Source organism: Parasteatoda tepidariorum, chromosome 3, assembly GCF_982258835.1.
Source record: "Parasteatoda tepidariorum strain Cologne lab strain chromosome 3, Ptep-v5.0, whole genome shotgun sequence".
Taxonomy (NCBI): Eukaryota; Metazoa; Arthropoda; class Arachnida; order Araneae; family Theridiidae; genus Parasteatoda; species Parasteatoda tepidariorum.
In genome coordinates, this window is record NC_141757.1 from 63543023 (window position 1) to 63569391 (window position 26369).

Genomic DNA, 26369 nt, shown 5'->3' on the forward strand with positions numbered 1-26369 from the left:
TAAAAGTCACTAACATTTATAAAACAGTAAAGCTGTTTTATTTAGTTTATAAAAATGTTCTCATATATGTTATTTTATTATTTTAAAAATCTTGAACTACAAAAGCTTATTATGCGCGTAAGTTTATTAAATATATTTTATTAAGTATAATCTAGTCTTCTGTAAAAAAGATTTTCTTTATTAATAATTATTAATAATTATATTATATGAAGTACTTGCTATGCTATGTAATGCAGTATGAATATTATATTCTCACGTTGAAAGATACTTTGCGTTTTCGAACTACTCATTTAATTTTTGAAACTATATTTTAAATTATTTATTCATTTTATTTCTTAAAGCGAAATTTATTTATTCCTTAGCTTAGAAATAAATTATATTTAATTAATTTTTATTTCCAATAATAAAAGTAAATCTGATGCGTTTTTTTAAAGTACATTTGTTGCTGGAAACTGATTACGATAAGACACTTATTTGTAGGGATTTACATCGCTTCTATGAAAAAGTTTAAATTTTGATTTTTATAGCATTTAAATTCTGTATTAAATATATATTGCGTGTAGTATTAAAAAAGTACTGATTTTATCTTTAGGGGAAAGAACAGACGAAAAATTTGCGCTCTGTATAAGCTTTTGTTTTCAAAGACTGTTTAGTAAGAATTTGAAAGAAAAGTTTTCAAAACTCTAAAAATGCCAAAAGCGCACACAAATGCAGTTTTCTCTTCATTCTCAAGCTTAATGCATCAAATATTTCCATAAGCTACCGAAAGCAGATTTCGACGAACTCTAAAGATTTTACTTTGCACTGCATTTTCATTTCTTTTCCATAAAATACTATAAAATCGATATATTTTTATCTTAACTTATGGCAACTGAAGTCAGTAGTTTCTATTCATCGAACAAAAATAAAAGAAAGAACAATGGCTTCTCTGTATCGATTTTATTCTTTTCTCTTTAGGCAGACGATAACGGTGAGCTATGAACTTTATAAATATGCTAAGCTGAAGTCGTTACAAACTTTGTATATGCGCATGAATACTTTGAGTAAAGGTAAAAAAAATGCTGAAAAAAGTTCATGAATAAGTAACTGGCGTTCCATCCTACCAGAAAATGAGGGAAAAGTAAAATACTGAACAATACCAAGTTTTTGTAGAAAACTGCTCTTCATTCTGAAATGTTGCAGACATGTCCCTTTTTTGCTTTCGAAATTCTACTCGATTTTACCATCAAAGAGATATACAGCTTACACATTTTCTTTCTTTCTTAAAAGTGTATTCAATTTCATGTTATTGTGATGAATCTTCTTTTGAGATATTCTTTTAGGTAAGAATTCATAAAATTGGCTGCTTTTCCTTTAAAGCATTTTTAAGGAATTGTCGAAGTAGAAATATGGTATAGAATTTTTTGACAGTATTAATAGTAGCATTACAAAAGATAACACAAGAACATATTGTAAGGAAAAAAAAATATAATAACAGTAGGAATTTACTGCCTTTTGGAAAAAAATGTCAAACAGGCTTGAAAAATAAAACAGAAAATAAAATGCATATAGCACAAATGAAAGTACATATATTGATAAGTTATAGTTTCATTTCTATAAACAAGAACCTTCCTCAGTGTCTAAACAGCAAATGAAGTAAAGAGAAAAGAAGTAAAGAGAGAAACTCCTGCAAAGTTGTTTAACCAATAGGGACAAAGGAACAAGGAAAATAACAATAGGGAGATAAGAAACAGATGGGAGGGGATTTAGTGGGAACCACATGGTGCAACAGATTAAATAAAATGGACTTCCAAATGCTTGGAAAGTGTGGGATACTGAAAAGATCATTAACTAAATTAATAGAATGTTCCAAAATACATAATGGCTCCCGAAAATCAAGTTCGGAAGATGAAGATTTTGATCAGTGTTGAATGATTTTAGTAGAAGAAAAATTAAACGTGTTTTTCACGTTTAGACACAGAGGATGGTTCTTGTTTATGTAGCTGAAACTATAGTATGTTAATTTATGCACTTTCATTCATGCTTATTCACGTTGTAATTTTCTTTAGTCAACATAGCACAAAGTTTTCTCCTTTACTTTGTTGGATATTCCAGTGTTAAAGGTTAGAAAATGTTTTGAAAAGATTGTTTTATAAATTAACGTTATTAATTAGGAAAAAAATAAAAATAAAGCTTTCATTGGAAAACTGAAAGAAAAGGAAAATTTGACACAATTATACATGGAACTGAGTAAGAGTGGTTTCCAGAAAAATGTATCTGAGAATTACAAAAATAGAATTAAATAGAAAATAGAAATGGTTTTCAAATGTTTATTAAAAGGAAATTTTTAAAAATGCCTTAAATTTAAAGAAATTTTATTTCAATGAAGCAATTGAATGAGAATTTTTATTTTGGTGTATTTGTACAAGTTTATATGGAAATTTCTCTGCAATATCCAACTTTTGCATTGAACAACAGATGGAAAAAAGCTTTTTGGTTTAAAAAAAGGAAATCTTTAAAACTCGCAAACACTCTGTTGGTTTTATAAAAAACAAACTAGTTTTGAAGTAGCAATATTTAAATAACGAATGCGCTTTGTTAAAGAATATATTATAATATTATTTCAATAAAAATATGTTTGGTTTTATTTTCACGTGATAAATTTATTATTTATTTTAATATAATATGTAGACATGAAAGTATTTCTCAAATTAAAGCCCATTCTGTGTTAATTGCATTTTCTCTGTTGCTTAAAAGCACTTGAGACATTTTTTACCGGACGCATCTATTCAATTCTTAATAATAAAATAATGTACTAATTCTTACTTTGAAGAGAATATTTATTCAAAAGGATGTAATAGTTGATACTTAAAAAAAGCAATATTTTTAATATAAAATTTATCTATACTCTTACGACGTTTCCTAGTTTCAGCTATGCTGAAATTTTTAAATTTATTGTTCAATGTTTCTTAACAGTAAACGCGTTAATTTTATCATTTTCTTTCAATGCCACATTTCATTTAGAATTGAAAGGCTTGAGGTAAAAAGTCACGCAATCAAATTGTTTAGGAAAGCGTTTTTTGATATAAAGCATCACAATTTCTACATGCATAAGAAGATGTTTAAATGTACTGTGCTGTTGCCAAATTGTAATACAAAAAATAAATAAATAAATAAATAAATAAAAAATAATAATAATAAAATAAAATAAAGAAAAACATATTGAATTTAAAATATATTGAAAACATATTGAATTGTATTGAAACACATTATTATTTCAAAAAAAAATATTGAAGTTAAAAAAAAAACATATTGAAATTAAAATTCTGGTAGAACTATTGTTCTGTATGGTAATGATATTTATGGTAAGAAAATCATAATTTTGGTTAATAAAACCAAAATATACGGTATTTAAACCATTCATTATAACTTTTACGTCCATGTGGTATTGGTTAACTGAAAATTCTGTTTTCAAAATTATAGTTCTTATTACCACACATTTAGTATAAAATGCAAAACTGAAAAGTAAATTTAACCGAATAAATTGTTTTCATGTCATACTCTGAGGTATCAATGAAAAAATTACCAAATTTTACTCCTTATAAAAATTTTTATCACATATTATTAAACCATATTTTACTGAAAAAAATCTGTGTCTAAGAGCTTCGGGGAAAATTACTGATCTTTTGAGAGTAGAGCCAAGAGCACGGTAAATTTTGCGATAATCAGGCATTTTTAACTGCATTTTAATCTCGGGGCAAAAAGCAACATTACAAAATTTTTTATAAGTATATTTTTTGTAAAAAAGAAAGCGAATTTACATGTATTTAATAAGATGAGTCTGTGCATTGGGCTACTAAATCTAACGGAAATCTAAACATTTGTTGAAAGTAGAACGATAAGCTATATTTTCAGATACGTCAGATAAATTTCTTCTTGATAAACACCATTATTTTCATATAGGCAATAAAGCGATTTTAAGTTTTGTGCTATTTTTCAGTGCAAAATAACGACACTTGTAAAGTACTTATCTGGAAGAAACAGTACTAGGAAACAGTTAGATGCAAAATATGTAAAAATTGAACTTTTGGAAAAATTGTGACTTATCACACTGTTGCTCCAAGACCTTTGATTGAAGTACACTTTTCTTGAAAACCTGTCATTTATTTTTAAATTTCGTGGGATAAATAGAAGGGATGGTAAAACAAAAATGATGCAATTCGATGATGATGCAATAATAACTCTAAAAAGTTATAGTTAAAAGTGATAATATTAAATTGCCAGTATGAGTTAGAAAATTGAAAAATAAATGATTTCCGAATATTTGAAAGATAAGGTTTAGACTCAAGATCATTAACAACAGAGTTTTGGTTTTTTGATGACATGGGAATTGTCCTAGAAATCTAGGTTAATGAATGAAATACATTTATGAATGATATGAGGTGAGGAAAAAGTGAACCTTCGGCCTTTTTTCCAACAGTGTTTGAAATAGATGAACGGTGGAATTCCAAATTTTTGATGTAGCTTAACAATTATACACCGAGAAAAAAGTTTGGAGAAATTACTATACTGTGGGGATAATGACATTTCTGGTAAAAAGAACAACGCGGTTGGTTAATAAAACCAAAATGTAAGGTATTTAAATCATTAATTTATAATCATTCCGTTAAAAAACGGTTTTCCTGAAATTCTGGTTTTCATGCTGTGTTCTAAGGTATCATGTCAAAATTACTACATTTTACCATGTTTATAAAATTTTATCACTTATTATAAAACCATGTTACATTGTTAATTTTACCAAAATCATTACCAAAGCGCTTCGGTAAAAATTACCGAGCTTTTTCATTTTCCCATAGACCGAGAAACACGGTGTAGCGTATCTACCAATACAAAAATGCAATTCCAATTCACTAAGACATGTTAACTCGATTCTATGGTGGCGTACCTTTCCATAGATGAAGGTTGACATTGTCGATATCTACTCTCCCCACATTGGTGACCTTCGGACGTGATGTGAATACGCCTACTTTGACAGAAACTCCCACCTCGATTTGAACACATGCCTACTTCGATGATTTGTCGACATTGAACAGTTGACTTGCTACTTATGACTGCGACATTATCTATCTCCTCGCGTGGTTGTTACTCAGTCTCGATCACACACAACGTCGGCCTGCATACAGTCGACTGCTAATGGCAAAACAGGAGCGACCACGACCGTGAACTAAATACAGTTCTCACGATCAGCACTCAAAAAGCGCTGTGATCTTAATACAGCTCTCCCGGCTTCTCACAAAACAGCATTAAATCAACTAGTGGTATCCGTTCATCGAATTCTATCACAGATATAATTCTGGTGGGGGAGTACTGTAGCGTTTCTACCACTACAAAAATGTAATTCCAATTCACTAGTATGTAAGACATGTTAACTCGATTCTAAGGTGGGGTACTTTTTTATAGATGAAGGTTGACATTGTCAATATCTACTCTCCCCACAATAGTAAATTTTTCCGAATTCTGGTAGTTTTGGCCATTACTCTGTAGTTAAGGAATCCGAACTACAGTCATCGGTGTATACAATGTATTTTTGAGTTAAAAACGTATTTGTTTTATTTGGTAAATATTTAAATGATTTGTTTCCATTTGTCTAAAGAAAATGAAAGAACATTACAGTTTTTTCTGAAGGAGAGCCTGATTTTATTTAAAGTATTTATTATTAATTGTAGGATTTTTTAATAATAATTAATTGCATTTATTGAAACTCTAAAAACTTAATTTCATATTACTGTAAAAAATAGAAAAAAGAAAAATCTTATTTAATTATTAGTATGATTGTAATACTTTTATTAAACTAAATCTACGCTGATGCAATGAACGCTCCCTTTTCCAATGCCAACGAAATTTTCTCATTGCATCAGACATTCTCATTTCGATTCTCTGAAATTGGATGGAATTCTACAGTCGTAAACACAGATTCAGATGCTATACTTGGTTACAGATCTGAATTGATTTTCGTATTTTGACGAGTTTCAAATGTGTTCGATAAATTTGGAAGCACCGAAAACGGCCGAACAATTCAATTCAACAGTTTATTTCGGAGGTTTTATTGATATGTGGCAATAACTATTTTCTCTTAAAGGGTAAGAATTTAAACTTTTCTCTATTTAGTTCAACAAATATCTTTATAGAAGAAAAAAAATAATTCACGAACGACATCGTCTTAGCAATGACTCATTAAATGCACAGACTATTTTCGACATATTTAAGGAATAGATTTTATGAAATTCTCCTTTTATAACTTGCTTTGTAACGAGTTGAATTACTTTGATTTCATTTCATTGTTAGAGTTGCTACAGTGCTACAACTTAAAGCTACACTTATTGGTTGCTAGCATTAGGATAGTAACGACATCTTTCAAGCAATGCCTCATTAAAACCACAGACTATTTTCAACAAACTTAAGGAACTGATTATAAATTTTTTATTTCCTAACTTGCACGCCAGAGAGCTAATTTAATTTAATTTTATTTTATTGTTGGCGTTACTACACCGTTACAGCTTAAAGCTACACTTATTGGTTGTTGGCTTTAAGTTAGTAACCACTTCGTTTAAACAACGTCTCATTTAAAACACAAACTATTTGAAACAAATTAAAGAAACTGGTTATACATTTTTCTTTGTGTGACTTGCTTCTGTAAGAGTTGAGTTAATTTGATTAATTTTATTGTTAGCATTGTGATGCTGCTGTTAGCTTTGTGCAAAGTGTTGCTGCTTAAAGCTACACTTATTGGTTGTTAATTTTAAGTTAGTAACTTAGTAACGACATGTTTCTAGAAACGGCTCATTGAAAGCAAAGACTATTTTCAACAAGTTTAAGAAACTGATTTACATATTTTTCCCTTTTATAAATGCTTTTTATAAGAGTAGATTTTATTGTTAGTGTTGCTACAGTATCATAGAGTTATAACTAAACTAATTGGTTGCTAGTAATAATCGGGGATTTATACTTATTGATAATCTGAAAACAAAACTGGTGCATGCATGCACTACATTATTACAATTAATTGGAAAATTAAATAGCGGAAGCAATCCTACAGCCTTTGAGCCACACTTCCCAATCGCCTAGTAAAACCTGGACATTTCCATTTTTGAAATTATCAAGGGCATTACTTTAGTGTTGATTTGAAACAAATAATACACGAATGTAGGAAGCGTAATCCAGTCAGACGCCAACCCTTTAGCACGAACAATCGAATCTGAGACCAACTAAATTTTTACATTTCTTGTACTTAAATTCATCTAAAATAAGGTAGATGGGAGAAATTATAGTAGTAGAAAATTTATTTTTACTCTACCAAATACATTGAACAGCAGTTTTAGGCAAAAGCAGAAAAATTAAAAATGTTTAATAAATATTTTTAAAATTTCGCATTTACATGCAAGCTAATGATTAGTCATGTTGTCAACAATTGTAATGATTATTACTTTACCTAACAACGGATTTCAGGTTAAAAAGCAATACTGAAAAATATATGTTCAGTTTAAAAAGCACTAAGTTTTGATGTTTTTTTCTAGCTTGGTGCAAGTTTCATTTCATTATTTTTGTGCCACAGCGAGAAAAATTTAAATACTGTTCTAAAATATATTACCGTTGATTAAGAGGAAAGTAAAATTTTAATTATATGAACATTTTTCAATAAAAATGCGTGGCTTTAAATACATTATAAGTAAAATTATAACACAAAATAATCATCCCATTTGCTTATGTATTTTATTTGTAATTTTTGTAATTTAACCAAAGCATTTTGATATTTAATTATTTACTATAAATTTTTATTCTGAAATTTATTTTTTATTTGTTTGAAAAAAGTAATTATTTTCCATTTTTTAAGTTTTTGTTGCAATAAAGATATTTTATTTTAAATTAAATTGAAATGCATCGATACTTTGTAAAATATTTTATTTTAAATTAAATTAAAATGTATCGTTACTTTGTAAATTATTTTAATGGTTATTTAATTAGAATAGTTCAGTTAAATTTAAAATTAACGCATATATGCAGTTCTAAAATAGTTATGTAGAGATTTTATGCAAACTAATTCGAAGAAAAGAAAAGAAAACTTACGTATCAACCAATCCTATCAAAACATCCTAGGTTAAAATACGCATAAAAATAAATTAGAGTTAAGCGCTTAAATAAAATTTTTATGATAAATTTAGGACTATAACTTGAGAAAAAAAACTTTAATTAAGAGATGTAGTTTTGATACCCTATTATTTCATTTTTCGTAATCTCAAAAATAAAAACGAAATTAGTTTTAGAAAATCAATAAAATCAAATTCCAACTATTATTAAAGACGTATTTATTGTACAATTATTTTGAACAATGTTTTTCAGCTTGAGAGATAATAAAAAAATTCAAATGAATCAGAAAGTTACAGTAAAGATTTGTGAACCATGTATTTTAATGTAGACAATCTTTCATAAATATTATTTTTTTAAATTGAGTTCTTGCTACATTTAATATTTTTGTCCGAAACATTTCGTAAAAATGATTTTTAGAAAAGACATTCTAAGAAATTGGATTAAAAGAGGGAGAAGAAGACATAGAATAGAAAGGAAAAAAGAGAGAGAGAGAGAACTGTGTCTCAATTTCCCTGATTACACGTGTTAAGTTTGAAAAATGATGTGGCAGAGTCATATTTCACCAAAAAACACCACAAAAAGCTTCTCCTAAATCAACTCAAATGCAAGTGTTAGAGTTTTAAAAAGATATTAAATATTAGGCGTGATTTTTGGCATCCCAAATTCATTAAAATGATAAAGAATATTTAAGTATGGAGAAAATTGTATAATTCATGAATTCCATTAAGGAAAATGAATCTCTTAAAATACTTCATGTATGAATCTACTATACATTTGTAAGACTATAATAAAAAACTAGAAGATATTTATTCCAAGAAATGTAATGTTAAAATTGAATCGATTTCTTATCCGAAATTTTTCGAATTCCTTTAAAATTTTTTTTATGGATTTCTCTTCTGTTTTACAGAATATCGATTGATGTAACAATTCAATGTTAATTTTTACTTAGGTTAAGTAAAAGTGATAGATGACTTAAAAAGTCAATTAAAGAAAGATTGAAATGTAGGTTTTGCTTAAAAAATCAGGCAATTTAGTTTTCCCAAATTTTAAAACGAAATACAAATTTCGTGAATAAATAACAAACTGTGAAAAAATTGAAAAATTGTGATTGAGGAAAACGAAGTCAATTTTTTTCAAAATAATCATCGTTTGTAACAACTGATTTCAGGGTAAATAAATCAATTGGTATGGTTTGATTTACAATGGAAAATATTGTTTCTTTTTAGTCAAACGCCCCATCTGTTGAAGAAATGTATTACTAATCGAAATTTCGTAAGGGTAAATTGTTTGGTTTACTAAGCGAAACAATGGAAAACGTATGTATGAAATTATCTCTGTTTTTCTTTAGGCAATTTATGGGAAAGCCGGTTTTAAGTTATATTCATACTGTAATAGAAACAACCCTTTTTAAACTATAGTATGTTACTACTACAAATAACTGTGAATGAATGATATATTTCAAAATATAATAGGCTAATAGAATTTACGGGAAGGAAGAAGAATACAAATGAGAATAATAATAATGGGCAACGATTTAAAAAGAAATTGCCTACATAATTTCAACTTAATTAACTCGAATATACCTAGCGCAATTTTGAAAGGTTGGTTATTGCTTTCACAAAAGAAACAAAATGATAGCACATGTGTTTCATTGCAAGCATTTATTTCGTAGAAATAAGATAGGTCTGTTTATATTTGCATCTGGAATGAAAGCACAGTGCTTAAGAAAGCTGACATGGTAGGCAATAGAAAGAAACATCCATTTGCTATAAGCGAATATGTACTACCACTTTTTTCACAATGGGATAATTTTATGTATGAAGCACGTTCTGTGACTTGGCATAAATGCGTTAACCCCTTCCTTCTCGCTCCCGTGAAAATGGCGAGGTGAGGTTTCGCCCTCCATTTCTCGCTCCCGTGATATTGACGGACTGGAGTATTCAGTAGTAACGCGCCAATGAGAATAAAACTAATTCATTTTTTCTTGCCTGGAAAACATTTTATTTCTCATTTTACTCATCAGATGGCAGTACCAGGATATTTTTAAGGCAATTGTAGGCAAATACGTAATACAAATACAAAAGCCAAAAAAAAATAGGCGCTTTTATGACCGTTTTCTTGAAAATTAACCGATCGTTAAGGGGTTAAGATAGATTTCATTTTGAGGATCAAGTTCTAAGTTAGATAAATTTCAAAAGTAAATAAATTTAGTGTGAAGTAAGTAAATTAGGAGAAATGGATTTGTTCTTCGGTTTTCTTGATTTTTTGATTATTTGAAGTTCTCAGATACTAATGTTCAATCGGAATACAATTTCTTTGCTTTGTTTTGAAAATCCCTTCTAAACTGCAATGTGTTTTTTTTAAAATTTGTGCTAACTTTCTCAAAATTCAGAAAGTAAAGCTCGTATAATGTTCGCATAAAGTTCGTAAATTTTCTAAGTAATATTTTTTTTCTCTTACAGAAAAAGAAAATCATTTGATTTTACACAATTTTTGAATAAACTACTACCTATATTAAAACTATAGAAATCAAAATATCTTCAATTAGTAATAATTTGGAATTCAAACTACATAATCAAATTGTCATGTAAAGTTATATGTGTCAGATTCTTTTTAAAAGATTTTTTTTGCAAGGTTAATTTTCCTTTAAAATTTTTTTCAAAGGAAAAACTTTGTAAAGCTACACCTTTTTTTAAATTAAAATATTTTGTGGAAATTATTTCTCAAACTGGATGGAGGGATGCATGAAAAATAAATAATGCCTAGAAAATTTCTCCAAGGATTCCACCCCGAAACTCATTCGGGGGATTAAACATATTCTGCACTCTTACTTATTCGATCTTCAGTTTAATTAGCATATTCATATTCTGTTTTATGCTTTCAGTGCTTAAGAACTATCAAAAAAACATTATAATTAAACTAAGAAATAAATGTCTGAATAAGGCAAGACTTTTCAGTGCTTCTTAAAATATTAACCTCTGAATTTTAAAATGTTAAGATCAAGTGGGAATAACGGTTTATGTCCATTTTTCCCCGTCTTTTGCATTTCAAGGGTTACTAAGTTTTGACAAATCAATAATTTGAAAAATCGGTTCTTCCCGTGAGTTATTACACATTGAAGATGGGCAGTGCAGTCTCCAAATGGTTCCAGTCTTCACACTTCCATCGTTTTTCCTAAACATTAACTTTGATGGACATAAACCGGTTTTCCCCTTAGTTTTCATAGATAATTTTATTTCAAATTAAAAAACTTATAATAGTATGGAGAGAGACTCTTGATTTTAGAAACATATATATATATATATATATTTTACTTTTATAGTTTTATGGCGTTTCTTCTTCTTTTTAATTCATGTATTTTATACAGAGTTATTTTTGGCGTTTCCAATTGTTTAGTTAGCCTATTTTATACATAGTATTGTTTTGAGAGCATTTGTGAAGTGAGAGTTGTCAGGATGGATTTTATTATAAACTGCATTTTATGTTACTAGCTAAAGGTATAAAAAATGATGGGAAAAAGGAAGCTAATCAATGCATAACTATAATAGAAAAGCTTTATTTACATGAATTAATGAATTTGTGAATTGTTAAACCAGTTGAAAGCAAACCAGTTTATAAATTAACGAAAATAGGTATAAATCTGTAATTTGCTTTATATCTGTCTAGACCTCATAAATCTTAGTTAGTTCGAAGAATGTAACAGCTTTAATGCAACAGCATTTTAACAGCTCAAATAATGTAATACTTTTCCTTAGTACGGGAAATTATTATTTATGTATTTTATGCAGAGTCTCCCTTCTTAAGTTTCTTTAAGCATCTGTACGTTTTGTTAATTACATTTGTGGTTTTTATTTGTAAATTTATGTGTTTTTTCTTAAATAATTAGCTCAACAGACATTTAAAATAACATGGATTATATATTAATTTTTATAATTTATTAGCTATGATCTTGCTAATAAAAAAGAACTTGATTATTAAATTTAGATCAAAAATTTCTCACTTTCTTTAAAAAAATTTTTTATACAATGAAAAAAAAATTAAAATGACTTGTTTATAATAAACTACTTACATTATTTTATTATGTGAGTAATGCAACTCAAATAAGCAACGCTTGATTAAAATTCTTATTTTCGACGTGAAAAGGTTTTTTTACTCCCAATAAAAATAGAACATATTGTCTCTGTTTTTTAAAATAGAGCTAAAATTTTAATCTAATTCTTTTTTCTCTCTTTTTTGTATTAACAGTTAATCCCACAGACAAAATGGAGGAAACGCATTTAATTTTACAAACGCAATTTCATCAAAACTCAAGGGAATACTATAAAATGAGCTAAAGAGTGTTTCAGTTCTCTAGAGAAAAAAACAAGAACAAATTATCTATAAAAGAAGGTGGATTAAGTGACAAAAGGGACTAGGGTTTATAATGTAAGGAAGCTCTTCTTCATTTAAGTATTAGAGTAGGTAACATTTTATAGAGATTGGAAAAATATAATAGTTTCAGTTTGCTTTGATACGAAGATTTATTTGATATAAGGCAGATTATATTTCTTAGACATTAGATATATTTTATGTTTAACCTTTTACAGTTGTGCTATATATCTAACATCTAAATATTTTTTTTTCTTATATACTGTTTAACTCTATCTTAAAAAGTAAAATAGTAAAATAATTGTATTAATAAAGTATGTATGTATTTATTTGTTTACTGTTTTTACCTTTATATTTTATGATTTGAAAAAAACCGAAGAGTGATCTTCGTTCTCATGAAGGTGTATGGTCTCTAACTATATTCTATTGAAAGTGTACATAAAAACCCAACTGTCGGAGCAATAACCCACCAAAAATGCTCAAAATGATAGCACAGAATAATCTAGTAAAATAATTCATTAAATACAGATAAAAAGCATAGTTTAACTAAAACCTGAAAGTATTGATAACGGTAGGTAGGTAATTTATTTGCGTCGCATTATAACTGCACAATGGGGTATTGGCAACTGTCTGGAAACATCCCTGAGGAAGATCCGAAGACATGCCATCGCAATTTCGATCCTCTGTAGAGGGGATGGGTTCCCTTCTTTGGTAGCCCGACGATTTGAGTACGAAGTCGAGAACTTTACAGTAGAACAGTTTAACGAGTATCAATGCCACGCACTCTCGGTTCCTGTGCACGCTGATCAAAGTGATCACCCACCCGCTTACTGACCGCAGTCAGTGATGCTTGACTTCTGCGCTGTACTGGGGAACCGTGTCCTTACGATTGGACAAAGGAATACGCTAAATGATCTCACGAGAACCGGAACAGCAATAATAAATAACCTTTTTTAATTGCTTTCTTTCTTTAAATAGATTATCAGAGATGTGTGCTACTATTTCCCGATACAAGATGCAGGCTGATATTACCATCAATAGAAAATTTGTGCCTTAATACCTTCTTTAAATTATAGCGTTTGGACCAAATGGCATGTATGTACACTTGCCCGATGTAGGATAAAAGGTGATGCTGGTATCAATAAGAAACTGAAAAATTATTTTAATGTTTTCCTTAAATTTTAGCACTCGTATCATCAAGCATGCGTATAACGATTTCTCAATTTATTATGCAGGGTGATACTGACTTCAACAGAAAACTTTAAAGTTGTTTTATTACTTTCTTTAAATGGTCGCACTTGGACTAGCAGGTATATGTATTCCTATTTTCCGATACAGATGCTATCAACAAGACACTAAAAATTACCATTTCGATCAAGCAGATTGCTCTTTCGCTCAGATAAAGTGTGACACTAATTCTTTCTATATGTTGGACAATAGTAACACGTTTCGATCGGCTACATATCTAATGCAAAATGATCATATTTTCCATTCAGAAGTATGATTTTCTATGTTTATCTAGGGAAATGTATAGACTAGAATTAATGTAACACATCGCATAACTTCAGATGACTCAAAAATATAACAAATATACTGCTGCATTAAAGATATTGAAAGTATAATAAAGTGGAGTGTATTAAACAAAATCAAGAATAAACCCAAAAGCTATAAGAGATTTCTATCATTTACTGTTTAGTACGTTTTAATGTAAGTTATTAAATACAGCTAGCTTGCTTAAAGTAAAACCATTAGAATGCCTCGTAATAAGAAAAAATACAAGGAAAAAAAATATTTCCTCATGATATAATACTATAAGACATATCATAATCTTAATAAATATTTATATTATTTAACTATCAATAAAATTAACAATTCAGTAAATAATCAATCATTGAGTAAACTAAAAACAATTTAGCACGTTTTAAAATTTTAACTGTGAAAGTGCAGTTTTATAGTTGCAGAAAGTTATTGTATGGAATTGTTATTATTTTTTTCGTAATTCTTCTCACAATTTTCTCAATATGAATACAAAGTGAAGAGTTGAAGTTAAGTGACCACCTCAGATGATCTGAGCAGAAAAAGAGGTTTTCTTCGGTATAGTTTTGTGGATACCATTCAATGAGTTATTTTTCAATCTAGACACGTTTTACAAAATCCTCTCTAACATCCACGCTAAATGATCAAGTTCATTCTCCACTCGAGAATCAAAAAGTGGAATAGAGTTTATGTTCTTTTTTATTATGATTAAATAGAACCGCTACTCTTTTCTTTAAGAATTGTTGAAATATGTGTTCAGAATCGTAATGCAACTAGCTGTTACAACACAAGTTCTTTATATTGCTATTGTATGTTTCGTGAGACTAGGCACGTAGCAATAGAATTATATGATACTGAGAGTTATTAAAACTGAGACATTTGAAGATTTAGATGAAAGAATATGTTAAATATCAGGTTTTATTAATTAAAAAAAAATAGTAGCATTAGAATATGTAGAAACGCTCACTGAAAGATGAATGTATTTGAAACTGAAATTTGAGTGTTTTCAAAATGCTACTAACATGCACTCCTAAATATGTTAAATGTCAGGTTTCATTAATTTCTTAAAAAGATTTTGTAATGTACAGAAAAACTCTCAAAAGGACAATCATTAACATGAATTTGGAAACAAAATTTGAATTTTTCAAAGTGTTACTAGCATGTTTTCCTAAACATGCTAAATGTCAGGTGTTATTAATTTCATAAAACCAGTTTCAGAATATGGAGAAACACACTGAAAGATGATTACTAATATGCATTTGAAACTGAAGTTTGAGTGTTTTCAAAATGCTACTAACATTTTTTAATAAACATGTTAAATGTAAGGTTTTATCAATTTCATAAAATGATTTTTCGAATAGATAGAAAAGACCACTGACTGATAGTTATTAGCATGTAATTGTTACCAAAGTTAAAATTTTTCAAAATGCTACTAGCATATTCTTCTAAACATGTAAAATGTCAGGTTTTATTAAATTCATAAAACTAGTTTTAGGGTAAACAGAAACATCTACTGGTCATGACATCAACATGTACACTGCAAATAAAATCTCGGTAAAACTTAAACCAATATTTGGTGCAAAGTTTCTCTGTGTATGAAAGTTTGGTTAAATGGTAATTAATTTGCTTACACCATAAATTGGTAAGTATAAACGAGAAATACTTTCATGGTGCAACTGATTGCACCAGAAAGTTGGTTGAAGGCACAAAACTTTGACGGTGGCCGTTAACAGAATGATATTTGTTTAATGCGCCATGTTTTCTTTACAGCTTAGTGATTTGAGACGGTTAATGCCCATTGTTTCAAAACAAAATTTTTTAAAATCAATTCAAGTATCAACTATTTAGGAAGGTAAATATTTTATTTTATTTCCGTTAATTAAAGTTCATTTCCTTAATGTTACCTTTCTAAATTTGGTTTATCATGAAATAAGCTAATTTCTTAATATTTCGGCAATAATTATATACCAATTTATGGTGCATCCTTACCCTACATTAGGGCGAGTTTAAAATACCTAATAATGGTTCCTCTGATTTCAGGTGCAATCTCCTTAGCTAGTGAAAACACCAAAATATGGCAAAATTGAGCTTCATTTTATGAAGACCGCAAATGAATACCAATTTCTCTTGTCACGTAACTCAGAATTTTTAACAGTGCATATTAGAAAAGCTTTTGAGTATTTTTAAAATACTAAATTTGTTAGTCTACTAGGCTTCGTTTTTATCATTTATAAATAAAAGATATAATTGTTAGCATATCTTACCAAAAATCTTACTACACTTTCTTATAAAATTTCAAAGCCAAAAAAAAAAAAAATTCAAAAATGAATTTATTATTTTTCTCATCAGAAAGCGAGCTTGAAAATTTGACCATTAGGTCATGAGTTTGTAAGCGTGATATTTCTCTTTTGGTTCAATGTTTAATTCTGCCAAAAAAAATTTTACAAGATATCTTAGTTTAAGCTATATGAATAATAACTAATTTTATATAGTCAATAATATTGATAATAAACACTGACATTTGTAAACTGTAATTTGTAACAAGTTAAACATAACTATTTTTGCAAATGTAGTTTATAACTCTAAAATAAATTAGTTAAAAGATGCTGCTTAAACTTAATAGTAATAAAATTTAAGAAAATTAACGTAAAAGTTAAGGAATACTATGAAATAAAAACATACAATTTAATACAATAGAAAAATGGATTTCACATTATTATGAAATGTTTACGATTTTTTTTGGGACAAATTCTGAATTTATTATAATGAATTGAAATAAATAATTAAAATAAATAAATTTAAAAAAAGATATTTTCCGTGACTTTACGTCAAAAAATATTTACTAAGACTTAGAATTAATACGTGTGATATTTGGAGCAGTACATAATTTATGAACTGAATTTATGTACCCTTGAATAATATGTATATTATAAGGCCTTAGATATTTTATAAATTACACATATTTCGTTAAAATTAGGTATTATATCGCAAACATTTATTTATAGATATAATTTGGCTTTTTGGTTATTATAGGCAATAAAAAATCTTTTAATTATGTTGTATATCACATTTATTCATTATTAACTAGTACTTTATAGCCTTTTTAGTTTCTATCAAAACAGTTCTTTTTCTTGAAACAATTGTTATTTACAGCTATGCATTTTATAGTCAATAAATATTGAGCAAATTAGAGGAAGCGCATTCAACTGATTCATGTTTGAATTAGTGTGCCTTTAGTTCACTGATTTAACAGTTGTTCCCAGCACCTTCATTAACAACAATACATGGAATAATACGTGTATTCAAGTTGTGTAACTTGATTGAGCAATACATTTGAAATGTTTAGCTGTTTATTATAATATGCTCACAATCGCTCTGGATTACATGAGTTTCGATCTGTATGCAATTTTCTCACATAAATTCCGTTAAACATCTAACAAATGGAAGTTTAAATCTTAGAAAGTGTATATTTTAAGATAGATGGTGTTTAACACAAAAGTTGACTGTGATTTTGGGTGCATTTAGTTATAAAATTTACAATATAATTGCTGTATTCAGCTTTCAATTAGTTCACATTTAAATATAAATTGTATGGGTTATCATTAAGGGATTAAAATAAGTGTGGGGCGATATTATTTTAACACCTTTATAAATGATATTTGTCGCACTTCCATCTGGCTGTAAAGTTATAAATTGTCCATCGAGCTCATTCTAGAATAGGCTAAATATACAACTGTTCGTGATAGAAATAGTCTTCTCTCAGATCCCGAAGAGACTGTTCATAAGTCTTGTTAATTGTCATGGTTGGAATAACCTGATTGAAAACTTTATCATAAACTGAAGTGGAAATGTTGAGGGATATTATTTTCACAAACTTATAAAGGACATTTATATATAATACCTTATAAATAACGATATATAACGACCTTATAAACGAATGACCTCCAGTTGTTAAATTACTGATTTGTCCACCAAACTCATTCTGGAATAAGCTACATATACAACTGTTTGTGATAGAAACAGTCTTCTCTGAAATCCAGAAGAGACTGTTCATAAGTCTTGTTAATTGTCATAGTTGGAATAACCTCATTGAAAACTGCATTCTCATAAACTGATGTGGAATTGTTGAGGTATATTATTTTCACATATTTATAAAGGACATTTATATATAATATCTTAAAACATATATAACAACCTTATTAACGAATTCCATCCAAATGTTAAATTACTGATTTGCCCACCAACTCATTCTGGAATAAGCTACATATACAACGTTCGCTTTTCTCTCAGATCCCGAAGAGACTGTTCATAAGTCTTGTTAATTGTCATGGTTGGAATAACTTGATTGAAAATTGCATTCTCAAAAACTGAAGTGGCAATGCTGAGGGATATTATTTTCACAAATTTAAAAACGACATATGTATGTAATACCTTACAAATAACCATGTATAGCGATCTTATAAGCGAATTCTATCCAGTTGTTTAATTACTGATTTGTCCACCTAGCTCATTCTGGAATAGGCTACACATACAACTGTTCGTGATAGGAACAGTCTTCTCTCAAATATAGAAGAGACTGTTCATAAGTCATCTTAATTGTTATAGTTGGAATAACCAGATTGCAAACTGCATTCTCATAAACTCCAGCAGCAATGTTGAGGGATATTATTTTTACAACCTTATAAATGACATTTGTCGGACTTACGGACTGTCGGTTGTGGAATTATTAAATTGTCCACCGAGGTCCTTCAGTAATAGGCTACATGTACAACCAACTGTTCATAATAGAAACAGTCTTCTCTCAGATTCAGAAAAGACTGTTCCTAAACCTTGCTAATTATCATAGTTGGAATAACCTGCTTGGAAACTGTGATATCATGAACTGAAATGGCAAATCTGCTGTAACATGAGAAATGCTGGGAATAAAGACCGTTTCTTTATTCGCACATCTGGTAAATGTCACAACTTCAATTGAGTTTTCCTCGAAAGGACTTAAGGTTTCCAACTGGGTGAAAACAAATAATTACGAAAAGAAATTCAATTTTTCTTAGTTGTCTTTATTTCAACTTTTGTTGGTTGGTTTTCTAAAGTTCTTTAAATTGAGAATGAGTGTTAAGATTTCGAGGTATTTTATTTTATATAATATATATTATTTTAATATTTTTTGGGACATAGTTTAAGTGCATTTTTAGAAAAAAATTGATTTGGAAAAAATCTCTTTATGCTTACACACCTTATAAAAAGTTTATTACAGAATTCTTTGAAAATTTGGATTTAGATTTTCTATGATGTTAATTATTTTTTGTATAACGTGAACTATATTTAAGAGCTAATGTCTAAAGTGAAATTAATTATATTTATCATACTTTTATTACTAATGTTTAAATAATCAATAAATCAATATTGAATAATCTACGTAGTTCTACTTCATAGTACATTTGAAATATTTTTTAAGATTTTAATTCAAAACACAATCTCACAATTATTGATTAATCTCATTATTGATCGGGAAAAATACTTAGTATCTAATCATTACAGTTGGTTGCAGAGCTGCTAGGATGACTTAAAAAATGTATAGTTCTTATGCTCAAACTTGCCCATATTTTGAAAAAATATTTTATTTTTCATCTTTTACTCTTTATTTATGATTTTAGAGCTGACGCCTACCAAAAATTAAATTTAAATTAAGGTTGTTTCAAAAAAGTTTATTGCAACTAATCGGATACCACAATTCACTGTTCAGTGCCGTTGACGTAATCGGCCGATATAAATTTATTAACGAAACTATGCGAACAACGGCTTAGAAAATATAATTATGTGGTCGCATAAAAGATGGATTAAGAGTATTGATAAATTTAATAAAGTAATTTACTGTATCGTTTGAGTTGATTACAGAATAAACTGACATAAGGCTTTCAATTTGAGTATTTAACTCTTTCAAAAGCAAACTGTTAATTTCCGATACCATGTCGAGTTAGAATTAGAAACCTCTTTCTCTAGTGGTAAACCTGATACATCCATTTCCTATATATTCTTAAGATTAGAGTTAACTAATTCAGCAAGATTTTTTTAAGCTGGATATGATGGAAGATAATGTATTTGGAGTGTTTACAAGCTCAATCTCCTATTTCACTCACAAAGAAAGAACATTTAGAAAATTTTCTTTAGGGCATAGGAAAGAGGATTTCAGCCTGGCCTATAACTTATCAGTTCGAGTACTGTTTCTTTCATTTCAATTACCTTTAATTTTAAGTTATATCATTTTGTAGAAACACGTTTTAAAAGCATAACTATAAAAGCATAACTAAAAGGAAAACTAAAAAACTGTGATTTTAAATGATTCAAGAAATACTAATTCAGTGAAGTAGTCCTCACATTTTATTCAAGTTGATTATTGAGGAAAAACACTCGTAGAAAAACTGTTTTTATGACTAAATAAAGTTGTAAGCAAGTAAATATCACTGATATTAACTTTTAAATATTTACAAGAACATAATTGTATTTTTATTTTAATAACGGCTAATGTCAAAGTACTATGAGAAAAATATCTTGTAAGTATTTCTCATGAACGGAATAAGTGAAAGTTTTAAACAAATTTTACGATGTGGGTTAAATTTGTCCCTTTCAAATTTAAGGATACTAGCTCAAACGTTTCTGAATATATAAAAGAGACACATAAACTCTTTCTCTTATTTTTATAGGAGTGAATGCTTTATTACACTTTTTTCGAATAGAAAATAATTAGTGCCCTCTCAGAAATGAAACTCTCACATTTGATGGTTAAGCAATCAAGTTTATTTTGATGGCTGTATCGAAATATTTTCCTCACATTTGTTTCTTGTGTATAATTGAGATTTTCTGTGAAGAAAAATCTGCATTTTGAGAATTCTTTACCTTTTTCGGCAAAACATTTTCTACAGGTAAAATATTCTATCAACTAATAAGGCTATAAATTTTACAATAAAAGTTAGTATAATTACTTCGATCAGGAGGTTACATTAGCTCTATTTTCATTTAATACAATATCAAGACCAGTTTCCCATTATTTGATTTTGAAACCATTTACCATCTATGACTGAACGGTGTAGGTGTTAGTGTACTTATTTGTCAAAACGATTTAACTTATCCCTAGCGATGAAGGAGTATTCATTCCCTGGTACTCTCTTTATTTCCCAGTGTGTTTTTAAATCAATAAGTTGCATTAAGTCTAACGTTTTTTATCAGTGTAATGCTTTCGAAAGTTTTTCAATCTTCATACAAGTAAAGATAGTGTTACTTAAAATTGTCAAAACAGACGAAAAATATTTGAGAATCCTTTTTTTAAAAAAGTATTTTGATTTCTCTTAATTTTGTTTAATAGATTTTATTTTATTTCTTAATCAACGTTGAACAGGCGACCCAATTCTGATTTTGAAAAAATGAATGTGTAACTCCTTAGCCTTGTAATTTTAAACCCAACTTAGAAGACAAGGGAACTTCTGGATGAAGCATTAGGACAAACTAACCTTAAAGGAGGAATTTTCGTTGGAACTAACCCGCATTTGTATTAGATGGAGAAGAAAACCACGAAGACCTCCAACAGTTAGCTTGGAGACCAATGCACTCTAACCCATGATCCTTCAACGAATGAGATTATTTTACGTCCGCACTTAGGATATTTACTGCTGTCGTTGTAAGCTGATATCAGAAATCGTATCAACGAACCATCACTGGGATTATAATCTGGGTCATCTCATTGGGGGGCGAGCGCTATATTTATTTGAAATGCAATTCGGTATATGAAGCTAAGAGCAGCCAAAATGATCTAACCTTCCCGATTACCTGTTCACTTTTTAATGTGGAAAAAATGCATGTCTTTTTTATTGCTGATATATAATTAAACAAAAGTATTATTTTATATAAAAAAGAAGAAAAAATTCCCTAACAGCGTATTATATCCCAAGGGGTCATGGATTTTAAGGTTAATTTGCATTTAAAACGTAAAATTAAGCAATTATTTGGGCCGGGATAGCCTGGTTGGCTAGGCGCTGGACTCACATTCGTGAGAATGGGAGTTCAAATCCAATCTGCCGAAAACTCCCCTTGCAGTAAATGATGAATAGTGCACTTAAAAATCTGTCTGGTCACAAAGTCCTCCATGTTCTTATAACAAATTATACATCTGGGGGTACACTGAATTTATTGTTCTCTTGTTCAGGTCAAAATTACGATCTGTGGATGAATAAATTGTTGTATGAAGGAACCTGCCCTGCGAACGGGTGTGACGGATAGCTGTGGCAGAAGTTGAATTCTTGGCCATAGATGGCGCCACTGGAAGGCAAGAACAATCGCACTCCTTGCTTTAATGGCCAACGACAACAACAATAAGCAATTATTTTATATCAAGTCACAGTTTTAATAAATGCCAAATTTAACATTTTGATGTATGAAATGGTGATGATTCAAAGTCATTGGTATTAAGGTAGATTATTGCAAAAAAAATGAGAAACATTATTAAGGTTCTATTTCATTTCTAATTATATAGTCGAAAATAATCATCCCTCTTTTCGTTAAGATTTCTTTCACTTATCATCTTATGAAAATGTTCAATTAAAATTTAGACTAAGATTTATCTTAATTCACTCTGGTTTCATGACAGTAATTATAATTACATTTGAGTTTAAATTAAAAGAAATAGCTCTTTCCTAAAGGAAGTTTATTCTCATTTCCTCACTTTTGAAAACTGGAGAGTTAAGAAGAGATAAGAAAGACTTTATGAAAAATTGTTCATGGACTTTTGTTAAATAAAATTTGAAGTAAAGATAGCGAACTAAAAATTTTCTTTCAACCCTAAAGCTCCGTAAATCGCTTATCTTAAGTATACTTAAGTGGCTTGAGTTGAAGATATGTTCTTAAGTAGTTGAGTTGATATCACGTTAAAATCAAGAATTAAAAATAGTATTAGATCTTTTGAAGACACTTAATAGCAAAAACTTTGCTATTTCGAGATTCTTTTTTGAATTATAGCTAATAATTGAGAATTATATATTGAAACAAATGGCAAATAAAAAACTGGGGCACTAGAGCAAAAAATGAAATGCTTGTAAGATCGAACTATAGAAGACTGTAAACTGTCAAGCAACAGAATAGTTCAACTAATTGTTGCTTATCCTAAATTCGATACTAAAATACCATGAAAAGAATTAAGAGATCTGTAAGTGTAAAATGATGATAATAATCTCATTCTTATGAGTAGGTAATTTCAAACAACTTCAATAACTAAACTATTCCTTAGTACATTTGCTGCTTACTAGATGTTTAAGTACAGCCAATAAAGGGTTATAAGGGTGTAATTATTGTTAGTTTAATCTTTACGAGAGTTTGCTTATTTCTGAGAATTTTCTGAGAATTACATTCTGCTAGAAATAATTCTGGGATGGGTATTTCAATACAAAAAGAAAAATAAATAAATAAATAAAAAGCTTGACCCCCTTCTTAGATATTCGGGATCATATTCAATAATTCCAACCAGGAGGAACCGGAGACCCCGGACACGTGCACACGCCCAACCTTGACACTTATGAAAATCTGCAGAATATGCCATAAGTCCGGTAACAGTCAGTATGACGGTTGTACAATTTTAAAGATTATTAAAAAAGTAAGAAAAATATTTCTTATATCATTTTTTATAAATTTCAAATTTTCAGCACTGCTGGAAGATATTAACCGATTTTAATTTCTTGATTATATTTTATTTATTTTTATTTAAGGTATCTTCTCTGCTCATAATGTTTTTACAATAAAAACTACACTTTTTTCGGCAACCCTAATATACAATGTGCTTTTATTGTCTTAAAATGGCACACAACATGCGTTACAGCATTTTCTAAATAATTATTTCTTGTGACAGGTCTATAACTTGGTGACATGTTAACAAGTCTTTGCTTTTAAAAATATTCAAGAAGTATCAAAAACTTTACAATATCAAACAGAGAAAAAAATTTAATTCCCTTTTTTATTCTCTCCTGAACAGAACAATCCTCTATTTTTTTACTTAAAGATAAGAAGCATTTTTGGATCATTAATTCAAAATAAACTTTTTTTGAGACACCTTTTTACAATCTTCATTTGGCATTTCTTCCTACTTACAAAGAATTAAATTTATAGTTTACTTGTTTTAGACAAAGTTTCCCTTTTGTCAAAGACTTAAAAAAACTTGTTTCAAAGTTCATTGTTTAGAGTGTAGTTTAATGAAAAACAAATTTAATGCCTATTTTTTTCCGAAGATATTTCGTAAGGAATTGATGTAATGCTTCTAATTTAAAATATTTCTCAATATAAAATTACTTGAATTATGATTTTAAAATCAAAAAAAAAAAATTATATTTGTCGAGTTTTTTAATATATTTAATTCTAAAATAAAGATAAAAGCATTCGTTTTCATCAAATTGAATTATGGTATAAATATTGCTGTTGTTTCAATGAAATTCCTAATGACGAAATATAGTAAACTTAAGGTAAGGTAAAGATTTGCCTCGACCCGCCCTATTAAAGGGCAAGCGAGGAGCAATATCAACCTGCAAAAGGTAATACAAAAAAAGAACGCCAATGTTCAACGTCTATACAGCTGTGCACATATCAAGCAATGACAATTCTCAGAGTATATAAACATTTAAAAATTAAAAATTTTATAAATACAGTATTGGAAATAAGATCACAGAACAACGGAAGTCAAAGTCATTGCATAAATCATTAGGTCAAAGATATATAACTAAGATATAGTAAACTTAAATACAAAAAGAATTATAAATATGCTTGTTGTAACTTAAATGAAATGTTAACTGATAATGTAGGTATTGGTGGCGGAATTGCAGGTACTTATTTTTTTTAGGAAAGGGATATATTACTGTCACAAGCACCAAGGATTTGTATAGCATAATAATAGAGCATATAGAATAGTACCAAATTATGTTTGGATACTAAATATTGTTAGTCATCGATAGGAGAAATTTTTTTTTAAGCAAGTATCAAACAAATTAGTTAAGGCTGAAAATGATTTAATAGAAATAAGGGGTAGAATAATCGTTTAAAAGTTGTGGTAGTACAAAACAAAACTGCACACGCAGTAACCCAATAGGCTCAATGGTCAAATTACGTGAGGTAGACATTAAAAAGATTGGTACCATAAAATCGTATCAGGTTGTTGGAAAAAGAAGAGGAGCGAAACTGAAAAAAATTTTTCACAGTACAAATTTCAAGACAACCTTCACACATAGAGATATATAATTAAAAGGATGAGAAACTGAATCTTAAGATTGACTAAGTAAACCCAAAAAAACCGAAATACTGAAAAGAAATTACAACTAACAGTTTACGATTTTGAGAAAATAAAATACTAAAATACTTTTAGTAATGTGCCTCTACGGTTGCGACAAAGAGCAAGTGTAAAATGGGACATATTTTTGATTCCACAAGAAATTTAATATCAGACCAGATGTGCTATGGCTACTGAAAGCATGAAACACTAAGATCCTTTTACAAAAGAGAAATGTAATTTTGCGAAGCAAAAAATAATATTTACTGAATTATTTTTTAAATTAAAAAAATCCATTGCAAATATGAGCAGAAAGGAGAAAAATCACGCGAAAATAAAAGGAAGCTCTAATGTAAAATAAAAAAGCTTTTAAGTAATAGATGAAAGGATTTAAACAAATGAACAATTGTAACATTACACAAAGTATAATTGTAATAGTGTATTTAATTAAAACAATGTGGCAACAACTAGCAAATTTCCTGCAATTTAGATTAAATAAATTAAGAACAAATATATTTTTGATATGAAAAATGAACAAGAAAACTTTTTCTTTTATACGTGTGCTTAAATTAAATGGTTCCAATAATCAATGTGATATATATATATATAAAGTATTGGTCCGTTTAAACTTGATGTTTTTATATATTTATAAAACCTGCCGATAAAAATACGTAAGCACAAGCCGTTATCTTGAGGAAATGTTGCTCATCAAATAAACTCTTTTTTGTGATGATATCAATACTTGCGGCATAAAAATTTAGCTTATTTTTTTCGCTCAAATAATTTGCTAGAAAGGAATTTATTTGAAAAGTGAACTTTAGTGCCGCCTTTATTTCAGATAACTTTGATAACTTAAATGAGATTTCATATTTAAAAAAAAGCTTTGTAAGGAGGTAAGTGTTTTGAAACTCTTAGATTCCGATTTTTTGAAAGACTTATTTTATATTCAGATTAGATTACTTTAGCTGAAATGTGCTTAAAGTATTGTTGTGTAAGTTCTTCTTTTTAACTTTTGTTTTTGTCATAAGATGAAACTCATTAGAAACTC